The sequence below is a fragment of the Balaenoptera musculus genome, chromosome 12, assembly GCF_009873245.2.
Source record: "Balaenoptera musculus isolate JJ_BM4_2016_0621 chromosome 12, mBalMus1.pri.v3, whole genome shotgun sequence".
Classification (NCBI taxonomy): Eukaryota; Metazoa; Chordata; class Mammalia; order Artiodactyla; family Balaenopteridae; genus Balaenoptera; species Balaenoptera musculus.
In genome coordinates this window covers 18,854,965-18,878,785 of record NC_045796.1, presented here as the reverse complement: position 1 = coordinate 18,878,785, position 23,821 = coordinate 18,854,965, and the positions used below count along the sequence as shown (strand labels likewise).

Sequence of the window (23,821 nt, the reverse complement as noted above, 5' to 3'; positions counted from 1 at the left end):
CAAATAAAACCAAAATAACCTCCCCTAAAGTGCTACAAAATATAGGCAAGATACCATTTAACCTAGAAACTATGCATGACAACTATAAAGTTTCATTATGATTTTAAATTAATACCTCACTTAGTAAGTGCAAAATAGTGAATTATATACATACTTCTCTTTATTTTAAAGAGATTTCAGAGTAAGCGTTTTCTAAGTGAATGGTCACCAAAGATCCTACACCTCTAGAATTCTCCCTACTTGATATCATACTTGGCTTGATTGAGAGATTAGTTGCACGTGTTAGAAACACTATTCAATTTGAAATCGTTAAGACCTCAATTTGAGCCCTGGCTCTGCTACTTCCAAGCTGTGCAAAATTGGACATGCCACTTAAACATGATTAAAGGAGAGGGGAAAGTTATATAAGAAAGTATTCAGTTGGCACTTAATTAGAACAGGCATGGCATATCATTAGATCTAGAGTTTTTAACGATTAGGAGCAAAGGGCTATGGCATGAAAGAGAACCAGGCTCCAGTTCTGAGCCTGCCACTCACCAGCTCTGGTTGAACCCATTTGGGGGGTTCTGATTAAAAAATTCCGAAGGCCTTAGGCTTTTTTTTTCTTTCAAATTCTGTCAGTGATCCAGACACTTGTGATATTTGCATAAAAGAACATGATACCTCGATAGAAAACTGTCTTATCAAAAATATTTCTATAATATCCATTGTGGAGTTATAATTTTACTAAGGATGACACAATGAAATGAAAAACTTTTAAAAATCACCTATTTTTAGTTTTTGCTTACACATAAAATAATATAAAAATATGCATTAGACTGGCAGGTCTGTCTTTTGGCAGCCAAAGTCACAGCACCAAAAGAGTATAATTATAAAAATCACTCAAAAACTATTTTGTCATGTAGTGTGGCAGGTAACTAATGGTTGCTTTAATGTGAGAATTATTTTAGGACCCAGTTATGCAAATGTAGACATTTGCTCAAGAGACGGTTAAGCCTCTAAGAGGTAATGGCTAATATCCCCTGAGAATATTCTTTATTCTCAACAAAGGAGGTGTAAGCTTTTTTCTTGAGTACTCTAGAACTATGTACTGCTTTATTTTTAAAAGTATTAATAAAATTCAGAAAGAAATATGTACTTAATTTTTTAATTCCAATACACAAAAGTATAAATTAAAATATGAATATCCCACATTATCTACTCTCCTTTGATTTTGTCCTTCATGTATCCTTTACGTGTGTGTGTGTATGGGTATATGTTTATGTATAGGGAAACAGACATGGAGGGAAAGAAACCTTCTTCAAACTTTATTGCCAATGCTATCAAATCCTAAAATGGAGATTTTATAACTGCTAAAGATGGATCTTTATAGATGTGGGAATCTTCTGAATTAGGATTTTTTCACCCTCATCTCACATAGGGTCTAACCGAACCAACTGTCTTATGATGAAATCTTTAAGTTATTCAAATTGGAATCATGGATATTTATAGCTCAGTGTTGTCGAATTGTATATTTCACAGTTCTAGCAGCTAAAGTCGAAAAAGGGCATCAATAGACAAACCTTGAAATTTTTTCAGAGTTCAGTTTAAATATTTACCTCAAATAGATAAGGTAAGCTTCCAAACATTGCCAGTTTTTAAGAATCTTCTCATCTAATAAATGGCAAGAAGCCTGATGGGTGTGTTGACCTCCTCAGGGAGATGAAGGGATGTCTCCTCTCCGGAGAGAGGGTTGCTCTCTGCGAAGAGATGCTCGTGCATTTTGGTACATTGTTTTCAGTCCTAATTGAAACTAGAAAATGCAGGCAAGCGTGATAATGAAAATAACAAGATCAGGAGAGTGTAAAAATCAGCTGACTTTTTCCCCACACATAATCCGTAAAAACAAACGAGCTTGAGTTTGGGTTGTGATTTGTGGGTTACATGTGGGAAGTGATGTCTTATAGCAGAAACCATGAAACCAACAAGGGAATATCCTTCGCCTCCCTGGCATCCAAGACATGAGGCAAGAATGCTGCTTGAGACTAAGCCCAACAAAACTGACCCAATAGCAAAAACGCAGGAGTGGGGTTGAGAGTGATGATCTATTCAAATTAGACCTAGTCGTGAGTATTCAATGAGTCTATATCTGAGAATCTAGCACGATGCCTACTTTATAGAAGCATTCAATGAATGGTCATTGGTGCAGTTGCTGTTATTAATGCTTTGCTTTAACTCTAAATAAAGGGCATCATTGTGCCATTTCCATCATGGAGAGCAGTGCTTCTTTGTTAATGGCTGCAAAAATCATTGGCAGTTGAGCAAATCTTTTCCTTGCCATCGGAAATGTTAAAAGTGACCTCTAAAGACAGGAGCATATAGATTTGTATCTCTGTGCACTAGATTGTAAATCCCTTAAGGAATTTTTATGTCTCTAGTCTCAGTGACTAACATAATGCAAAACATATAATATGACCTCAATAATGTTGCCATATAGGGTAGTGGTTAAAGAGCACAAACTCTGGAACCAGTTGGTTTGGGTAAGTATTCTGGTTCTCCCACTTATTAGCTGTGTAATCTTGGGCAAATTACTTAACTTCTCTGTGCTTTCAGTATCATGACCTGTAAAGTGAGGATGATAATAGTTCCCAGGGTTACCATGAGAATTTTAAATAAATTACATGTATAAATTTCTCAGAATAGTGCCTATCACCTTGGGATGCTATATATTTGCTGTTGTTATGGTTACGATGATGGTAATAATTATGATGCATCCCCCCTCAGGACTAACCTTAGAAATACCTTACAGCATAAGATCATACTCTCTGCCACATCTCTTGGTGCCTACTGTTCCTCTAAGAAACTTGGATGGTTTCCCTTTTTATATCCAATAATAGATTGTGATAACACTTACTAAATAGAATACCTTACCTGATTGCAGTTTAAAACAAAACAAAACAAAACAAACTGATGCCAAAGAAGCTGCCAAGTGCCTCTGCTACACTTTCAACACGCAAAATCAAGTCTTTTCTTGCTGTTTTGTAAACATCATTTGAAAATGGTCAGAACAGTGGCACGTGTGCTATATTTAAGAAAATAACAACATTTTCTAAATCATTGGGTAAATTATATTTACTAGTGGCACTAATAGGGTTTTTTGGTATCAAAGTAGAGTATTCAGGAGTAAATAAGGCACAATAAACCTATTCTCTCTAAAAATCAATAAATAATGCTTTTAATTCGCTTGATGACTGGATTTGGCAGGAGAATAATTGTGTCATGAAACTGACACGCCAAAAAAAAAATGATTATGTCAATAAAAACAAGTAAGAATAAGCCAATAACTGAGCTGCAGAAAGAAAAAAATATGCCAGGAAGTAGTTTCTGCCACGAGATGAGAAGCCAAGTTTCTGCCAATGGCCTCAGTGTGAACAGGAGCAATCGTCTCTTGCAAATTGCCATCATTGCAGCTGAATGATATTATCTCCACCTGTGCAACAATTCTTTCCACCAACGGTTTCCATAAGCAGTGTGAAAACTGCATCTCCTTAGTAAACAGTGCTAGCGGATGAGATCACACTTACATCAAACGGAGTGTGTGCTAGATTCATTTACCATGAGACCAGGATCATCGACTCACGTTTGGATTCTAACCTGGCCTGATGTTGTCATTCTAAAATGATGAAGGAACAGCAGCTCTCTCCTCTGAAAGGTGATAATTGTTGCTAATTTCAGTTAACAAATTTCAGAGAAAGCATCCCTTTTTTTCCTTTTTTGTTTCCTGGAATCTATAATGAGAGCATCGCAGGTCATCGGAGAAGAGTAGGAAGAGGCCCCGCCCTGGCAGCGCAGAAGGAGGCTGGGCGGTGGAGCCAGGGAGACCTGTTCAGATAGTGAGCTTTGCCTTCCGCACACTGAGTTACAGGAGAAAATTCACCTCCCTCTCCCAGCCTCAATTTCCTCAACAGCAAAAAGTGAATAATAAAATCTCTCAGGGTTCTTAGCACAATTTAACAAAATATATAAGCATCTAGCACACAGTATAAACACAATGAATAATAGGTACTGTTATTACAATTATCTTGCAAAATGACTCTTGGCCTTTGACATGTAACAGAGTCTCCTCTGTATAAAAGGATTGAAGTCAAGCGGGAGTAGCCCTTGGAAGATGAGATCGTCTGGAGTCTAGAGATGAGCGGGGCACCATGACCTTTACAGGGAGGAGTGATACCTCGACTGCAGTCTCTCGACTGGGAACGAGACTGTCAAAAGCAGCGCAGTCATAAGGGCCCCAAAGTCCCTCCTTACGTTCTCCTCTCTTCATTGCAATCTTCTGTCACCCCTATTACTCAAAATATTGCAAGAGGAAATGATTACACCAACGTTGTGGCTGTGGAGTCTTCCGGGGAGGCTTACGAACGGGCTCTTCCTACTGCAAACTTCCTGACAGCTCTCCAACCACCACCATTATGCTTGCAAACCCTGTGTGTGATTCCTTTAAACACAGAGAATGTTATGAGCCTAGAGCAAGCGTGTGCCTCCAATGGGAGTGCCTAGGCTTATTCATAGACTTGGATGCAAGGAGAAGAAGGACGTTTCTCATTTCCTTTCCAGATTGTTATTGTTACAGTAGCTGTGCCCACCCTCTGACACTGAGGCATAGAATTAATAATTCACAAACAACTTGAGAGAAAAAAACCTTTATCTCACATGCCTCTCAAGTTCAAAAACTAAAAGAGAAATGTAGGGGTATGCAGTTAGAAGCAAAGAACTCTAATTGAAACATGAACCACACTCACAACACATTCTCCAGATGAAGAAGTGCAATATGGGCTCAGTTCTCTGCCCATCCCTTCAGCCCCAGTAATACCCGGGAGGACAGAGTTTAGCACTGCCTCGGGCAGAGAGGAAAAGGCAAGAGAAAGGACTGTTTTTCTCTCTTTTACTTTCTCTCTTGGTTAATCTCCAAGGGAACGTTAGCTTCCAGTGGCAGACAGTGAATGAGGCTGCAGAGAGGTTTTATTTCACCTGTTTAAATTAGGTTGAATAAAACTCCTACCAGAAAACCTCCTGGCAATGGATCTACAGCTAAGAGATTGGCAGATCTATCTCCATTCACAGTCAAGCACCTACCCTCCTTTCCCATCCCTCCCCTCTCCTCATGAATGCCCAGGAAATACGTGGGGAAAGGGCAGGGAGATGCCACACAGTTGCCTCAACTTTATTTGCTTCAATCCACTCTATGCAAAAACAAACTCATCAAGAAACGTGCACTAAACACATCTATAATGTGCTAGGTCTCACCGCTTCATTCACGCATTTCCTGACAACACAGATCCTCATCACCAGGAGATACAGTTGGTATCCAATAATTTAGCATGTTGCAATCTTGGCTATGTGCTTCAGTGGAGTAGTTGAGAGCATAGGGTCTGAGCACAGGCAACAAAAGGAAAAATAGATGAATTGGACTTCACCAAAATTAAAAATGTTTGTGCATCAAAGGACATTACCAACACAGTGAAAGGTACCCTTCAGAATGAGGAAAAATATTTGCAAACTATATATCTGATAAAGGATTAATATCCAGCATCTATAAAGAACTCTTACAACTCAATAACAACGAAACAACCCTCTTTAAAAATGGGCAAAAGACTTGAATAGACACTTCTCCAAAGAAGATTTACAAATGGCCAATAAGCACATGAAAATATCCTCAACATCACTAATCATTAGAGAAATGCAAATCAAAGCCATAATCAGATACCAATAGGATGGTATTAGGAAAAAAACGTTGGCAAGAATTTGGATAAACTGGAGCCCTTGTGCATTGCTGGCAGAAATGTAAAATAGAGTAGCCACAATGGAAAACAGTATGGAGGCTCAAAAAGTTACACATAGAATTACCATAGATTCCACTTCTAGTATACACCCCAAAGAATTGAAAGCAGGAACTCAAAACAAATATTTGAACATTCATGTTCACAGCAGCGTAATTCACAATAGCCAAAGGATGGAAGCAACCCAAGGATCCATTAATGGTTGAATGGATAAAAAAATGTGGTACATACATACATACAATGGAATATTACTCAGCCTTAAAAAGGAAGGATATTCTGACACATGCTACCACATGGATGAAACTTGAAGATATTTTGCTAAATGAAATAATCTAGACACAAAAGAATGTGTATGATTCCACTCACATGAGGTACCTAGAACAGCCACACTCATGGAGACAGGAAAAAAGAACAGTGATGACCAGAGTCTGGGAGAGGGAGGAATGGGGAGTTATGATTTAACGGGCACGGAGTTTCAGTTTAGGAACATGAAAAAGTTTTGGAGACGAATGGTGGTGATGGTTGTACAAAATGTGGACACACTAAATGCCATTGAACTGTACACTTTTAAATGGTTAAAAAGTAAATTTTACGACATGCATATTTTACAATAAAAATAGAAAAATTAAGAAAAAAAAAGCATAAGGACTGGAGTCAAAGTGCCATGATTGACACCCTAGCTACCCCACACTAGCTGTGGGGCAAATAATTTAGCCTGTCTGTGACTCCATTTTCTCTTCTGTAAAATGGGATAATCAGAGTGCCTAAGTCATAAGGTTATTGTGAAGTCTGTGGGAGATGATAAAAAAGAAAATCCTGGCACATAATGAGTGCACAAAACATGTTAGCCATTGTTATTGTTTCTTTGGTATATATGCTAAAAACTCCTTGATGCCATGGACAAATATTTCTTCCTTTTCTGCATCCCCCATAGAGCATGTTATATATACTATTAAATACTTATTGACTGATTTATGTATTTATACACAAAGATGAACCTATTGACTCACTATCAGTGGTTGTTTTTCCAACACAGAATATAAATTAATATTGATCCATTCATATTCTTGAATAAGCCTCTTTAAATCAAAGATATTCATTTACAGACAGCTGGCTAAAGCTGGGGTATTATCTTGAAAAGGACATAATTCACATGTTCCAAGGCCAAGGGAATCATGAGGTCTTCCCCTCGCTATTATGTTATTCTAACCAACCTATAGAACCAGCCACAGAGTACAAAACCACGTAATTGTTTGGGACACCACCATCTAAAGAAAGATTCAAAATAGGTTAAATAGATGGTAAAATCCCTGAGCCCCGGAAGCTGGTACCTTCTTAAATCTTTCCACATCACTGACAAGAGACTGAGGTGTGAAGGACATTCAGACCACTATTACTAAACTCTGGCCCAGGTGAGGTTTAAGACCCCTATTAAATTTTTTTTCTCATTATAACACTTTAATTAATTAGATTGATTTCTCTTTTTTTTGTCATAACATTGATATACAGTATTATGTATGTCATAGGAATACAGAACCATTTTCAGGGATAACTGAAGACCCCTATTAAATTTAAAGGTAAGTGTATCTGAGGATGCTGTTGGTCTCAAGTTGACAGCAGGAACAGGGCATTTGCTAATTCTCTCCATTTCAAACAAAACTATTTTAAAATAAAAGCTTCTTCTCCCCCACCCCAAAATGCTATAATAAAATATTAACATCCATTCTCAGAAATAACAGGTGATTTCTGAAATGTACACCATTTTCACAAGCATTTCCTAAGGTGGGTTTTTCAAAATCTTGGCTGATGCTGGTCTCTAAAATGATCTTCTATTGGACTGATAAATTCATTTAACGGTTTATTTCTCCAACAGTTTGAGTGACTATTTCCCCTAGATATCTTTTGCAGAGCCCACACCCTAAAGCTTCATAATTCCATTAAATCAGTGCACAGCTGGGCAATTCTTTCTTTGCTCACATTATAGTGATCCCTGGGGAATTTATGTAAATCTGTGCTAATTCATTTTCAAGTCTGTACTCTGAAAAGGAGGATGCACCCTCATTAAGTAAACGATTATATCTACAAGCAAGCTAAAAGCAACATGTTGGAGAGCTAAACTAAACTTTCCATCAGGAAAACAAAACCATTTGCTTTCATGTATAGGCTTTACCTAAATGCCACCAAAATTATGACAAAAGATTTGTATGTAGTCCAAATAGATACCAAGGAAAGTGTAGCTGAGCAACTGTTGCAGGGCACAGCCTCCTTTCTGGTACCACCACTTAATTTCACTTTGGGCGATGCTATGGGAATGGGTTCAGCCTTAGAATTCACGGGCCCTCAGGAAAGACTCATACAAGGGTAAAAAGAAATGAACTTCCCTAGTCCTTCAAAGGGCACCGAAGTCAACCGCAAGAAACCCTGATAAGACCAGAGAGTCTGAAAATTAAAGGACAGATATTGTGGGCTGGAAAGAGAACAGGCCTTATTTACAGTTAGACTTACCTGCATTCCAATCCTTTATTAGCTGAGTAAATCACCTAGACTTCAGGGTCTCAGTTTCCTCCTCTGTACGTCAGGGATAATAATCCTTTACAGTGTTATAAATTTTTAATGAGGTAAACTATGTAAAGCACTTAACCCAATACCTAGAACATGACTGATGCCCAAATGCCCTCACCTGGACCAAAAGATAAGGTCTGAAAAGATCTAGGCTACAGAAATGAGGAATTCCTCCACTTAAATGTTTTGGATCCTCAAATAGCTATGGTGCCTTCCCATCTTAGTAGATCTGCCCACCTTTCCTACTGCTGGGAAAGTAAGGCTAAGGGATCCATGGGAACATTGACTCAATATTACCACATCCCTCTCTTCTTAAGCCATTCCAACATTTACTCTTTTGAGCGTAGACCTTCTCATATCTGAAAACTCCAGACTCTGCTATCTCCATCACTGGCCAATTTCTCACATCCCTAACTAACAATATCCCTCATTGCTTTCTTATATATCAACCACAGTCTCTCAGCCTCATGTGTCTTTTGTCTCAACTGCTGCTGGATTAACCAGCTCTGCATGAGTTTGGAATGATTTGATTCACGCAGAACCTGGCAATGCCTTACTTTAAGGCCATGCCACATGCCTCTCATCAACTCAGGACTTTCTTGTTGACACTGAGGTGTGAGTGGTCTTGCTTAGTATCCACAGATGCAGTCTGGAGTTTCAGGGAAGTCCCGTCCCAGCAGAGCAAACCTTTAACCAACGGCTGACAAGAAAAATAGATAAATACTTCCCCTTTCTCCTCAACTATCTATAGTCCTGAGATGTCCTTTCATAGGACAGTCCAACGACAGGAAGCAGCCTAAATTAGTGCTACTAGTTCAGCAACACACCTTCCAATTAGCTTTCTCTCCTTCCCTACCTTGGGTCCTTTATACTCACTCTTGCCTCCCTTCAGAAAAACAGTAGCATAAATTCTTATATCAGGCTCTGCTTTCTGGGATACTCAGGCTAAAACACCTGCCCCTGCTGAGGGGACATGACCTGTACCTGTACCAGGTAACTCTCCCCATTTTGCAGGGGAAGATTGAACACGGATGAACGTCTAACACAAAGGCTGCCAATCTACTGCCTAAGCCAGTAAGCAAGACTCTAGACCTCGTCTGAAAAGATGAGCTAAACAAATTGAATTCCTCTCTAGGGAACTGGAAAATACAAAATAATAGGTGAAGCTAATTAGCAGACTGTGTCATAAAGAGAGAAGGTAGCAGGGCAGCCATGAGGGTCTAATCGATCCATTCAGCAGGGGAGGGAGGAGGAATTGTATTCATTTATTTGTCATTGTAACCCAGTACCTGGTATAGTGCCTACCACATAGTAGGAGTTTAAAATACTTTTTTGCTGAATGACAAATAAAACTTTTCTCCCACTTTAATCCTTGAGTTTAACTCCTATGCACCCAATCCTTCCCTGCAGTCAGAGACAAGAATCATCTAGCATTTCCTCAACCGCCTCGACACTAGTATCTTCCGCTCCATGTAGCGAACAATAAACCACACCTTAAACCTTGCCATATCTCTTAACTGCTTCCCCTTTAGAAGCCTCTTGAAATGCCTCTCCCTGACCATCACATGTTCTGTTCTGTCATCTCACCAGTCCCCTCACTTCTGGCATGCTCTTTTCCCTCACTGTTCTTCCTTCATCACCGTCCTTCATTCCTTTTCTGGCCTTCCTTATTTCATGCCTCTCCACCCAGTCAGCAGCCCGTGGTTAATTATTATAATAAATACTTCTATTCCTGCGTTTAACTAATCCTTTTATAGTACACATAAAGGCACAAATGTGCCAGTTCCAACATTAACAGACCACACTGTCTGTTTTCCCCATTCCTGTTCCTGATCTAACAAGCACAGTTAGAAAATATCACATCTAACTTCAGCTGGACCTTCCACACAAATGAAATTATAACTTTTTTTCTTGCATCCCATGATCTTGTTCATACCACTTTAATAATTTCTCCTTCTGTAGCCCATACCTGGTAAGTGGCAAGACCTCAATTCTTTTTCATGATTCTCTACGCGTTCATAAATGGAGAGTTGTTTCAAGTTCCTTCCCAATGGACTCAGGGACACCCTGCAAATCAGAGGATGTAGCTAGACGCTAGGCATCCACCTAACTCCATCCAGTAGTATATTCAAGCCTCAGCTAAGACCCAGCCAAGACTCCTGGTTGAGTAATTCAGTGACCTTCCCCATTCACTGTGTTACAAACTTTTTATACATGTTTAACCTTAAAAATAACTCCACAAGGCTCTCATTATCACAGTTTCCATATGAGGAAACTAAGGTCCAAAGAAGGTTGAGTAAATTTCCATATGTCACAAAGTTAAAAAGTGGCAGAGTTAGTATGAAACCCAAGCTTTCTTATCCCAAATGATGCTCTTTCAAGACTACTATAAAGATACTTAGCATTCTTTCATGTGCTTGTTGGCAATCTGTATATCTTCTTTGGAGAAATGTCTATTTAGGTTTTCTGCCCATTTTTGGATTGGGTTGTTTGTTTTTTTGTTATTGAGCTGCATGAGCTGCTTGTAAATTTTAGAGATTAACCTGGAGGTTCCTTAAAAAACTAAAAATAGAACTACCATACGACCCAGCAATCCCACTACTGGGCATATAGCCTGAGAAAATCATAATTCAAAAAGAGTCATGTACCAAAATGTTCATTGCAGCTCTATTTACAATAGCCAGGACATGGAAGCAACCTAAGTGTCCATTATCGGATGAATGGATAAAGAAGATGTGGCACATATATACAATGGAATATTACGCAGCCATAAAAAGAAACGAAATTGAGTTATTTGTAGTGAGGTGGATGGACCTAGAGTCTGTCATACAGAGTGAAGTAAGTCAGAAAGAGAAAAACAAATACCGTATGCTAACACATATATATGGAATCTAAGGAAAACAAAAAAAAAGGTCATGAAGAACCTAGTGGCAAGACGGGAATAAAGACACAGACCTACTAGAGAAAGGACTTGAGGATATGGGGAGGGGGAAGGGTAAGCTGTGACAAAGTGAGAGTGGCATGGACATATATAGACTACCAAACGTAAAATAGATAGCTAGTGGGAAGCAGCCGCATAGCACAGGGAGATCAGCTCTGTGCTTTGTGACCACCTAGAGGGGTGGGATAGGGAGCGTGGGAGGGAGGGAGATGCAAGAGGGAAGAGATATGGGAACATATGTATATGTATAACTGATTCACTTTGTTATAAAGCAGAAACTAACACACCATTGTAAAGCAATTATACTGCAATAAAGATGTTAAAATAATTAATTAATTAATTAATTTTTTTAAAAAGATACTTAGCAACTTGTTTTTATTCTCAATGACATCAAAATAATATTAAGCCTTCAGGATTATATCCTTGGATAACCGACAGTATCATTATTATTGTTACTAACATGTTGCTTCCTTCTTTCTCCTTCAACTCCTTCTTAGGTGCTACCAATACTTATGAATTCTCTCAGAGAATAGCTTTCCTTTCCAGCTCCTAGCCATCAATTTAATTCAGCCCTTTGCCATTATCTTTGATTAATTGAAATAAAAAGGGGGCTTCTAATTTGTATTCTCTGATCTCGGTATCTTCTTAATTCATATTATTCATAATTGCTATCTTTCGCCAACAGTTTTCATCACATCATTTTCTCTTCTACCAGAAAAGTTAATAACTTTTCCTTTTTTGATAAATGTAACATTAAGTGACTCCCCTCCTCCATCAATCCGTCAACATTAAACTCAGTTTCATCTTTTATGCTATTTTTCACTAGAATTTCACCCTCAAGCCTTATCCTTAGAACACAATGTATGGACTTCCAATTCGAAGAACACTACTTTGTCTTATTTGTTCAACGACTCTATACTCCTAAAACTATTGAAATGACCAAAGAAAAAATTTTAAGGGTAAAATATGTATCAGTGTTAGAAAATACTGAGTTTTCCCGTAAAAGTTGGAAAATTTGACAATTTTTATAAACTATGGTGCAGGCCAGACCAGATAAAGGGAAACAATGACCACAATTCAAAGCAACCAACAGAAGGTTGGAAAAAGTAGTATGTCCAGATAATTTGGATAAGACACAAAGGCTAAAATATATCTGGTTATTGGATAGACTACAGCCCACAATCTTGAAAATATTCTTCTGGATCCAGAAGAAAGTAAGGAAAAACCTCAGGGATATACTACCAGAGAGAGACAGCACCATGAGTTGAAGCTGGAGAGGAGAGGAGTAAGAAAAAATAAAATCTGGGGTTACTATGAGGGAAATGCTGGTACTGAGATACTAAGCCTGACTCAGGGTTGGGTGAAAAGAATCTAAAAGTCCAACATTAGAATGAGACCCTTGATGCTGAACAAAATGGATGGACCTAGGTCAGTAGCAACCAGGGATTCCAGGCAAACCAAACTCAATCGTCCTTAGAGGAAAGTATTTTGATTATAACACCAAGGATTTCCATAGATTATGAAGTCATCATAAAAACTGAGTAAACCCACAAGGAGAGTGTTTATCACAGCAATGAATAAGCAGAAAAAATATACAACATATTTAAAACCACCCCCATAACTTCAAATTGTAGAATTACCATCTATAAATGGGATGAAGTGAGAGAGTAGCATTGACATATATACCCTACCAAATGTAAAATGGATGGCTAGTGGGAAGCTGCTGCATAGCACGGGGAGATCAGCTCAGTGCTTTGTGCCACCTAGAGGGGTGGGATAGGGAGGGTGGGACAGAGACGCAAGAGGGAGGGGATATGGGGATATATGTATACATATAGCTGATTCACTTTGTTGTACAGAAGAAACTAACACAACATTGTGAAGCAATTATACTCCAATAAAGATATTTTAAAAATAATAAAATATGAAATAATTCTAAATAAAATATTGAAAGAAATAAATAATAAATTCAAAAAAGGAAACAGCCTAGATGAAATTATTTTTAAAAGATCAAGCTACTGTTAAAAATACAGTTTTTAGAATGAAAACATAATCATTGAAATTATAAAGTTTCTCTATAAGTAAACTAACAACTTAGATAAAGCTGAAGACAGAATTAGGAAATTAAAAGATTACCCTAAAGGAAGTACACAGAATGAAGCAGAGAAAAGGAAATGCAATATATGAAATTAAAAGATAAATAGACTTGAAGAACTGAATGAGAAGGTCTCATAAAGTAGTAATAGAAAGAATGGAGGAGAGGAAATATTCAAAGACATAATGTTTGAGAATTTTTCAGAACCGATGGAAGATTCTGAAAGATATATGAAAGATATCCATACCTACACATATTGTAGTAAAAGTTCAGAACACCACAGCTTAAGAGATCTAAAAAATAGTCATTTCTTCTGCAAAGAAATGATAACTATCTAAAGGCAGGCTTTCAATAGCCACAATAAAAGCCAGTAGCAATAGAACTATGTCTTCAAGAAATTATTTCAAGAAAATAACTCTCAACCTACTATATTGTATCCATCAAAATTTCTTCAGGATTGAGAGTGAATTAAATATATTTCAAGCATTTTTAGATGAACAAAATCTGAGAGAAAAACAGTATACTTTCACAAGAAATTTCTGAAAGATATACTTCCGAAAAAAAAAAAAATCCCGGAAAGAAGATCTAAGAAGAAAGGTGAGCAGAAATTGGTAAACATATAGATAAATCTATATAAACTGTGTCTTATAAAATAATAAATAAAATGTCTAATTTGGGAAGTTAAATGATAGAACTTAAAGAGTAATAGCATGGAAGTCAGAAAAGATGATTGGAATAATTGTTCCAGAACCCTTGTATTGTGCAAAAAGGGGAGGGTATAAATGGTTGATTAAATTTAGTCATTGTTAAGTTAGTGGACATCCCCTTGAAATGTCAAAATTATAAAAGAAAATAAGTTAGAATATATCATTTCTAATCAGTAAAGTAAGATAATTGGATAATAAAACAAGCAAATTTGAAAGAGAGAAAGAAAAAAGGAAAGAGAAAGAAAAAAAAGAAAGAGGGAGAGGGAGGGAGGGAGGGAGGAAGAAGCATAGAAAAAAACAAACAGAAAGTATAAATGAAGATCATAGAAATAAGTAAATATATATCAGTAATCACAATATTTATGTATTGATATATAGACCAAACTTGCCAGTTAAAGACAGAAATTTTAAGGCTAAACATAAAAATTCTACATTAGACACACCTAAAATATAAAGAGAAAATGGTTGAAAGATATGTCCAACAAATAATAGCCCAAAGAAAGCTGGGGAGAGCCATATTAATAATATAAAAAGAGTCTTTAAGATAAAAAAACATTATTAGGAAGAACAAGTGATACTACCTAAAGTTTCAAATTACCAGTAAGATTTAACAACTAGGTATGTAATATGGCTCTATCTCAAATTACACAATGCAAAACATTCAAGAACTCCAGAGAAAAATTGATAATCATCATGATAATATAAGAATGAAACACACCTTTTTCAATTATTGATAGTTCAAGCAGAAAAAAGTCTATAAAAATATGAATATTTTGGACTACCAAGCTTGATTTAATGAAGATAGATAGATAGATAGATTTCTTCTCAAGCACACATGATACATTTATCAAAATTGAGTACATTAACCCATAAAGCAAGACTCATCTTATATACAATGTGTATGTGTGTGAATATATATATGTTCTACATTATATAGAGAGAATATAAATAGTCTATGTGGTGTGTGTTTTTGTGTACTTGTATATATATTGCATCCTCTAGCCACAAAGCAGTTAAATCAGAAATCATTATTTAAAGAGATGAATTTTTAGTATCTTCTCATGAAAAATTTCTAACACATGCAAGAGTAAATGAAGTAGTATATGTTGAATGCTCATGTATCCTTCATCTAGCTTCAATGATTATACAACTCGGAGTCAATCTTTTATCATCTACACATCCACTCCCATCTGAATTTTTCTGAAGCAAATTCATCCATAAATATTTGTAACTCTGTAAAGGAAGGACTTTTTTCTTTAACAGAATGATAATACCATTATATATATTTTAAAATATATAAAATTCCTCAAATATCCAGTCAGTGTTCATATTTCCTTGATTATCTTATACGTTTTCTTAGTTTGTTCAAGTCAGGATCCAAATAAGGATCATACATTGCATTCGATAGATAAATCTGTTAAGTCTCAAGTGGGTATATTATTAAGATCCCATATGATTGAAATTCTAAAACCACACTTCCAAATAACTCATAGATCACAGAAGAAATGATAATGGAACATTGAAGATACTTGTAACTGAACAAAGAGCAAAATACCAACGTAGTGTTACTTTGAAATGCAATGAAAGCAGTAATTTGAGGAAAACTTTATACTTTAGTGCTTATATTAGAACAAATTGTGGAAATTAATGATTTAAACATCCAACTTAAGAAGTTGGGTAAGGGGTAGAATGATAGACTATAAACAAAGAAAACAGAAGGAAGAAATTTAAAGAAAGAATGGACGACTGAAATAGGAAACTAAAATATAACACGGGATCAATGTGATGAAATACATAGCCCCAAGTCTTTGACACTCATCCCATTGATAGGAGGGGTCTATTTCCCCTCCCCTTAAATCTTTGTTCTGCAACGACTCTGACCAAGAGTATGGCAGAAGGGATGCTTTGCCAGCTCTAGGTCTAGCCTTTAAGAGGACATGCAATTTCCACTTCCCATAGAACATTCTTAGCATGCCAGGCTGCAATGTAAGAAGTATAAATACTCCATTGGAGAGGCCATGTGGAGCAGCCCTGTGATACATGGATAGAGGGAGAAACCCGGCTGAGCTCAGCCCTCTAGCTCTCCTTGCCAAGGCATCAGGATGTGAGTGAAGCTATCTTGGACTCTCCAGACCAGACCAAGAACCAATAATACCACCAGGTAAACCCAGTCAATACCATATGACGCAAGAGAATGAGCCAGGAAAACTATCCCTGAATTCCTGACCCACAAAATCATGAGATAATAAAATGGTGGTTGTTATAAGCCAATAAATTTTCAAGGTTGTTACACAGCAAAAGATAATGAGAGTAATAATGCCAAAAGTTGGTTCTTTGAAAAGACTAATAAAATTTGTCTCTAATCTCTAGTGATATTTGCCAAGGGAAGAAAAGACATAAAACATTTTTTTTTAATTAAGAAAAAAAAGGGCTTGGATGCTAACTAGACTTATTGTGGTGATCATTTGGCAATATATACAAATATGGAATCATTATGTTGTACCCAAGAAACTAATATAATGTTATATGTCAATTATACCTCGACTGAAAAAAAAAAGGACCACGTATCAGATTATATATCGAAGAGGTAACTCTGGATTAAAGCCATCAAGCAGGATGGGGACAGTCTGATGTGGTAGAACAAGCAGTTGTTTGAGGTTTGGATTCTTCCACTAATTAACTTTGGGAAAGTTATTTAAATCTATCAGACCTCAGTTTGATAAAAATGAACTAACTAAAGCTCCTTCTATAGTTATAATTCTTTGACATTGTGATTTTTCATATGTTTAGTCTTTGCTATTTATAGTGGCTGTACTTAAGAAATAGTGAATTCAGGGCAAGGAACAAAGTAGAGTTCAGAAGGTAACCAGTACTACTTGTTCTCTTTGCTTAACTTGGGGAAAATAATTTGGAGACTAACCTTCCTTTTTTTTTTTTTTTTACAAAATTTCACTATGTCTATTCAAGATCTTTTTGTGTCAGTAAAGTCAATAAACATCTGTTGAATTAAATTCACACAAACACACAAAAAGGTTATTTCCCAGAATAAAAGAAACATCACATTAGCTAGTTTGATAGACACAGTCTACAATGAAAGAACTAGTTTTTATCCTTATATATTCTATACAAACACTGTATACTAAATTCTGGTTTTATAAAGATTTTTCAAGACTTTGAGAGTCCTACAAATGGCTCATGCTACAAATATGATGTGGAGCTCAATTGCATTTAAGTGCTTATCGAAAACATGGCCACAATTTCTACTTTGCTCTACATTTTCAGCAGTAACTTAAAAGTTTTGTAAGACTTAACAGTTTATTTGTGTCTTCCTGTTGGTTTTTAACATGGAATTTAGTTAATAAAGTTTTGTAGCATGTTAAATTTCTGCTGATATTTTGGAATGATTTTGAACCATATGGATGGAGGGGGTAGAAGGGCCATAGTTCTATCAAAATGTTCTAGCTTGTTACCTAAGAGAAAATAAAAAGCTCTATCGTGTTTTCACCTTAGTTTCTGGTGAGGACGTTTATTAGTTTAAATGCCTATTTAAATTTCAAAATATTTTTATCTCAATTTTAAAATTTAGTGTACAAAAAAAAAGCTAGACCAATTGACATAATGAACAGGTTATAGGCTGCAATGGAAAGATTAGGCCATTCTAAAAAAGATATCACCAGGATTTTTGAAATTTCATTTTAAATTAGCAAAGCCATTTCCTATATTCAGTTGTTTTCTAATGAGGATAAATATTTGCATGGTAAAATTAAGAAACATTTATGATTTAATGTATACAGTATAAACATAAGAAGCATCATACTCACAAATAGATACAGATTACTCTTACTCTGAACATATAAAGACATCTTTAAATAGATATAGCTATATAATATTGACATATTTATGTAAAGGTTCTTTACATTCTTACTAAAATTAAGATTAGGACATCAATCTTGACCTTTACCCATTACTATTTCAAAAAATAAAATGAAAAAACCCTAGCCACATGCTTTTTTATTTCAAAGGGTCTTCTTTATGAGCTAGCTAGTTTATCTACTACAAGGCATTAATAATTTCTTTCTTTCCAAGTTATTTTTAGGGTGCTTTAGCTTTATTAAGCTGTCTACCAAATGCTAAAACATTAAATAATGAGTTTTCTCTTCTATGCCTACCCCATAGATAGGAGATTTCTTGCTTCAAACCTCAGTGCACACGTGTAAACACAATTACTCAAAACAAGGCAACAAGTGAGAAGCAGGATTAAAATAAGAACTCAGACATTCTAACTCACAATCCAGCATTCAACCCCCTAGAACTTGCTGTTTTCCTTTGTCCTCTTTGCTGTGAACCAAGATACTTGTTCTTTAGCAGGGTGTTTCTGCTGCAAATCCAGTTGCTACTGCATTATGCAATGAAGTCAGAAGCCTGAGCTTGTGACATCAATATAGGTTGCTATGGTAACTCTTTCCATAAGTATTACAGGTTCATTGTAGGCTCAAAAAAGAGGACTTCAGCAGAGTAGCAAAATAGCTGGCATTATTCAGCCTAAATTACAACAGTAATTGGTGCAAAAAATGTCTTATACTAGCTATAGTAAATGCAGATTTTTATATTTATGTTTTACGTTGTTATTGAAAGTCATTTTCTATTTTTTTTTAAAGAAATGAAAATTCTTCAACAGAAGTACCATTGCCACTGACCTTCTGATATAACAGATCCACATGATCCAGGCAGAAGAGAGTCACACTGTAATATAGCTAATTATTCCCCACATTGTGTCATTCCAGAAGTCAAGTAATGTTATACATTATCTGTTATGAATACATTCATAATAGCATGATTCCAATCCAGTTTTCTCATTACAGGCATTATAAAAAGGTCCCACAGAGCTGTTTGTATGAAAGCAATTTTAGATGACAAGTTTTCCCAATGAGCGTGCCTATTTTTACCTGAACAATAGAAAAGATCACCTTTTTATTGCACATGTTCATCCTTATTTCCCTGAATATTTTTGCTAATGCCTCAGTTTTAATGGTTAAATCCATCCCCCTGTGTAGGAGACATTTGGAAATATTCTTTATCCATTACGTTCTTTTAACCTGAATTTGAAGCTTGTGGCTGACAATTACAAAGCCTGAATTCCTTTCTTCCACAGCTCCTTTTTTTTTTTTTTTTTTTTATCACCTACCATCATCAACATGAGGATGTTAGTTCAATTCTGCAACCATGCTCAGGCTAGGCACTAGGGTCACAATTTGTCGGGTGTTAGGTATAAGAAGCATAAGACATACATGTCACACATGTAATAGCAGCAACAACACTATTTACTGAGTACCTGCCATGTGCCAGACACTATGGTAAGCACTTTACATCCATTATCTCATTTAATCCTCACAACAATACAGGGAGAGAGGGAAGTACTTTTATCCCCATTTTCTGCATTGGAGAACTGAAGCTCAGAGGGGTAAAGTCACTTGCCTGAAGTCGCAGAGGTAGCTAGGGAACAATAGCTGGCATTTGAACTTAGATCTGACTCCAAATATTTATCTTTTGACAGAAATTAAGGAAAATTTCTTGTTACTGTGTTAAAATTTAAAATTGCATCACAATCCTATTGATAAAGAATTCCTTCACATACACTTCACTGAAGCATAAAGGCAATGATAGTCTTCAGGTTGACTTCATAAACACTTTTGATGACTGACTTTCCTGTTTTTGTAACACTCAGCAGTTCAGAAAGTGTTTGTATGAAGATATTTTTATTCCCTTAGGTTATAAATGAAAATATCTCTCAAAAATATTGGTCTATAACTTTTCTTAGACAGTTGCATTGATATTCTCATATACTCCAAGCTACTGGACTATCTTCAGCTCAGATAAATATATTAATAATGTGTATAGTGTGGAGCAGTTTACAAATCATACTAAACATTCACCCATTCAGCACATTTTCATTGAGCCACTATTATGAGTCAGGCACTGTGCAAAATGTTAGATATGAAACTACAATAAAAAACTGAAATGGTCTCCAAATTAAGGAAGCATATAGTCTAAAATGGGAGTCATTGATCAAATAACAACATAATAAATGTAAAACTGGAACTGTGTCCAGACAGTAGAAAATAAGAAAGGCTGAAAATAAACAATCTAAGCAATTCAACCCTGAATGATACAAAGAGAACAGAAGAAACACAAAGAAGCAGAAGGAAGAAAATAATAAAAAGAAAAGGAAAACCTAAGGAAATGTAATGCAACATATGATGGGAACATCAACACAGCCAACTTCGTTCTTTGAAAAGACAAATAAAATTGACAAACCTCTGGCAAGGGTGATCAAGAAAACAGAGGCAAGGCAAAAGTAAACACCTTTTGAAATGACAAAGGGAACACAATTAGAGATACAACAGAGATTAAAAAGGAGATAAGATGCAATGAACTTTATGTTAATACATTTGAAAGCATAGATAAAAGGAACAAACAAAATTGATCAAGAAGAAACAGAAACTTAAATAGGCCTAGACACACCAAAGAAATTGAATTAGAAATATAAAAACTTCCCAGATCAAAAGCATGGATGGTGTCACAGGTAATTATACCAAAATTTAAGAATGGATAATTCCAGTCTTACAAACTCTTCTAAATAATTTTTAAAAGCAGGAACTATCCAAATAAATTATTTTATGAGTCTAGTATAATTTGATTAAAACAAAAAGCTAAACAAGAACAGTATGAGAAAAGAAAAATAAAGAACAATATCTCCCATGAACATAAATACAAAAATCCTAAATAAAGTATAAAATCCAGCAAGTGTAATAAAATGCTATATCCCTCTTTTCTTCCAAATGCAACCATTAATCAGCATTTTTGAATCTATTATTCTCCACTTCTTAATTCACATCTTAGTAATAATATTGAACTGTGGCATTTCCAAGGACATACCTTACATTTCTCACCTCTGTGCCTTTCCTGATAATACGTCCTCTACCTTGACCTCCATTCCTCATTTAAGTAGATAACTCTTAATTAGTCTTGAAAAAATCACCTCATCCCTGTCTCCTTCTGGCCAGAACTTTTTCTTATGATTTACCATATAGTACAAAGTATTTTAATGGGTGTCTTTCCCACAAAGAACCATATGGTTACAGATTATGTCTTTTTCATCTTCTAACCCTTGGCTATTAATATGTGCCTGGAATGGCACTAAATCTTCTAAATCAACTTCATGTAGTTTGCATTTCGACCACATAGTCAGTCTGATGAACTAATAGAATGACCTTCATTTAGATCTTCAATATCACCTATATTTACCTCCAGTACCTCAAAATGTAACCTTATTTGGAAGTAGGGTCTTTACAGAGGTAATCAAGTTAAAACAAGGTCATTAGGATGGGCCCTAATTCAATGTAACTGTTGTCCTTTTACCAAGAGGAAATTTGGATAGAGAGACATTTGCAGAGGGAAGACTATATGAAGGAAGAATGCTATGTGAAGATAAAGGCAGAGATTAGGGTGATACATCTACAAGGCAAGGAATGTCAAAAATTGTCACAAATCACCAGAACCTAGGAGAAAAGCCTGAAACATAGTCTACTCGACAGCCCTCAGAAGGAACCAACCCTACTGACCCCTTGATCGTAAATGTTTACCCTCCAGAACTGTGAGACAATAAATTCCTCTTGTTTAAGCTAAGCCACCCAGTTTGTGGTACTTTGTTACAGCCCTAGGAAAATAATAAGTATCTTCAAGAAACCTTAGAATAAATCTAAGCTTCTTGCTAATGAATAAGGCAATTCCCAACACTTTCTTTCATTGGGTACCATATTGATAGAGCCAGTTCACGATAAGAATAGCTAGATCGAACTTTCACCTGTGTTTTTATAGCCTCACAGGGAAAATTTGCAAATAAATTTGCACAACCTAACACGTTGCCACCATTTGCTAAAAGAAGGTTAATATTTTTTCTGGAGAGAATGTTTTCCTTTCTGCCAGAAAACAGACATCTGATTCCTAAATGATCATTAAAATGTTTTTATTCTAGGCTTCTAAGACACATCTAAATACTCAGAATGGATTGTTTACCCATCAGTACACAGCTAAGTTCACATTAAAACATTCTCAAATATCAAAAAAGTGTTTTATTTTAACAACAATTAATAATTCATCTAATGTCTAACTTTAAGGGGTCTGATGGGAAGCATGGTGGAAGATTCTTTTTGAGGTTTTGGAAGAAGACAAAAACATGACATGAATCATAGTTAGGAATCTATATGAATAGCCACATTACCAAAGAACATACAGAGCTAAAACATTAAACATTTGCTATGTTCCTGTCGAACACTGCAGTCCCCTTTAGGGGAAAAGGCATAAATAAATGTGTCCCTCTGAACTTACTTTTTCCAGCCGGGTGGAACTTGAGGGATGCTCTGAGCCAGCAGAATGGTCACTCCCATGCACCTGCGGGGGGAAACGTATGGCTTTTAGTAGAATCTAACAGAGTCACTGATCCTGTTCCAGGACTTGATATGATTTCCTTCCTTTCTTCCTCCCTTTCTTCTACCGTCCTTCCTTCCTTTTTAGTATAAACATGCTTTTCTATTAAAGTAATGCATGCTTGAAGTTTTAAAGAAGCCCCATTGTTTTGTGCACAGAACTGTCAAAATGAAGGAGCATTCTGAAGCAGGCATCCTATTTCTTGTTTTCTCAGTTCTGAGTATGAATTTAGCAGCATAACATATTGGTTGGGTACATGTTTCAGAGCCAAATAGCCCCTGTCAAACTGACAAGATCTCTTATTAGCTGTGTACAACTTTAGGAGTAGTATTTAGCCATCCTGTGCTTCCACACCAGTAATTAAGGATGAAAATTGTACCGCCATCATGTGGTCTGAGAACCAAAAAAATATGGTACCTGAAGAGCACATAACATAGGGACAACCACCTGGTGAATACTTAGTAAATGTAAGCTAATAATTATGCTTATAAAGAAAGAAAACACCAATTATATGACATTCTGGAAAAGTCAAAACTATAGCAATGGTAAAAAGATCAATGGTTTCCAGGGGTTTGAGGCAGGGAGGGAGTTAGGTGAGGCTTGAACACATTAAGCACCTTTTTAAGATGGTATAACTATCTGTATGATACTATAATGGCAGATATATGATAGCACACATTTGTCAAAATGTATAGAACTTTATAACATAAAGAGTGAACCTTACTGTATGCAAATTTTTTAAAAACCTATTTTGGAGGTCAGGGTATTCCTGGGTGGAATGCAGAATGTGATAAAACTAATTATATCATGAATGTATGAAATAAATATAAATATTACAAATGTATGAAGCAAACTCACTGCAGGGACTGGGGGGAAAAGATGACCTAAGTAACTCTGGAAATGAATGGAGTCTAAAAGACTCTAGGCAAAATAAAGTGTTACATAAGCACTGTGTGTTGGCAAAGTTGATTCTCATGAGGATATCAGTAATTTTGATACTGCTATACATATATACTGGAATTGAACAATTAAGTAATTAGATGCTGGATGTTGGGAGCCAGGTTTCTCACTGTAGGTGTGGGAGATTACAGATAAGAAATAGGAGGAGGCCAGAAAGAGCCATGTGGTAATAGATTAGCGTTGGAGACATCAGTATGAACTCATGTTTAGCTTGGTATAGATACAGATGATTACATATAGAAATAATTATAGA

The 23,821-nt window shown here is 36.1% G+C and overlaps 1 long non-coding RNA gene across 1 annotated transcript in view; it reads right to left on the bottom strand.

Annotated features, from left to right (window-relative positions):
* LOC118905317 overlaps positions 1-23,821 on the bottom strand; it is a 186,432-nt gene that overhangs the window by 135,717 nt on the left and 26,894 nt on the right. Inside the window, exon 2 of the long non-coding RNA XR_005022202.1 lies at positions 22,510-22,572. This is a non-coding gene — a long non-coding RNA (uncharacterized LOC118905317). The remainder of the gene's footprint in view (positions 1-22,509; positions 22,573-23,821) is intronic.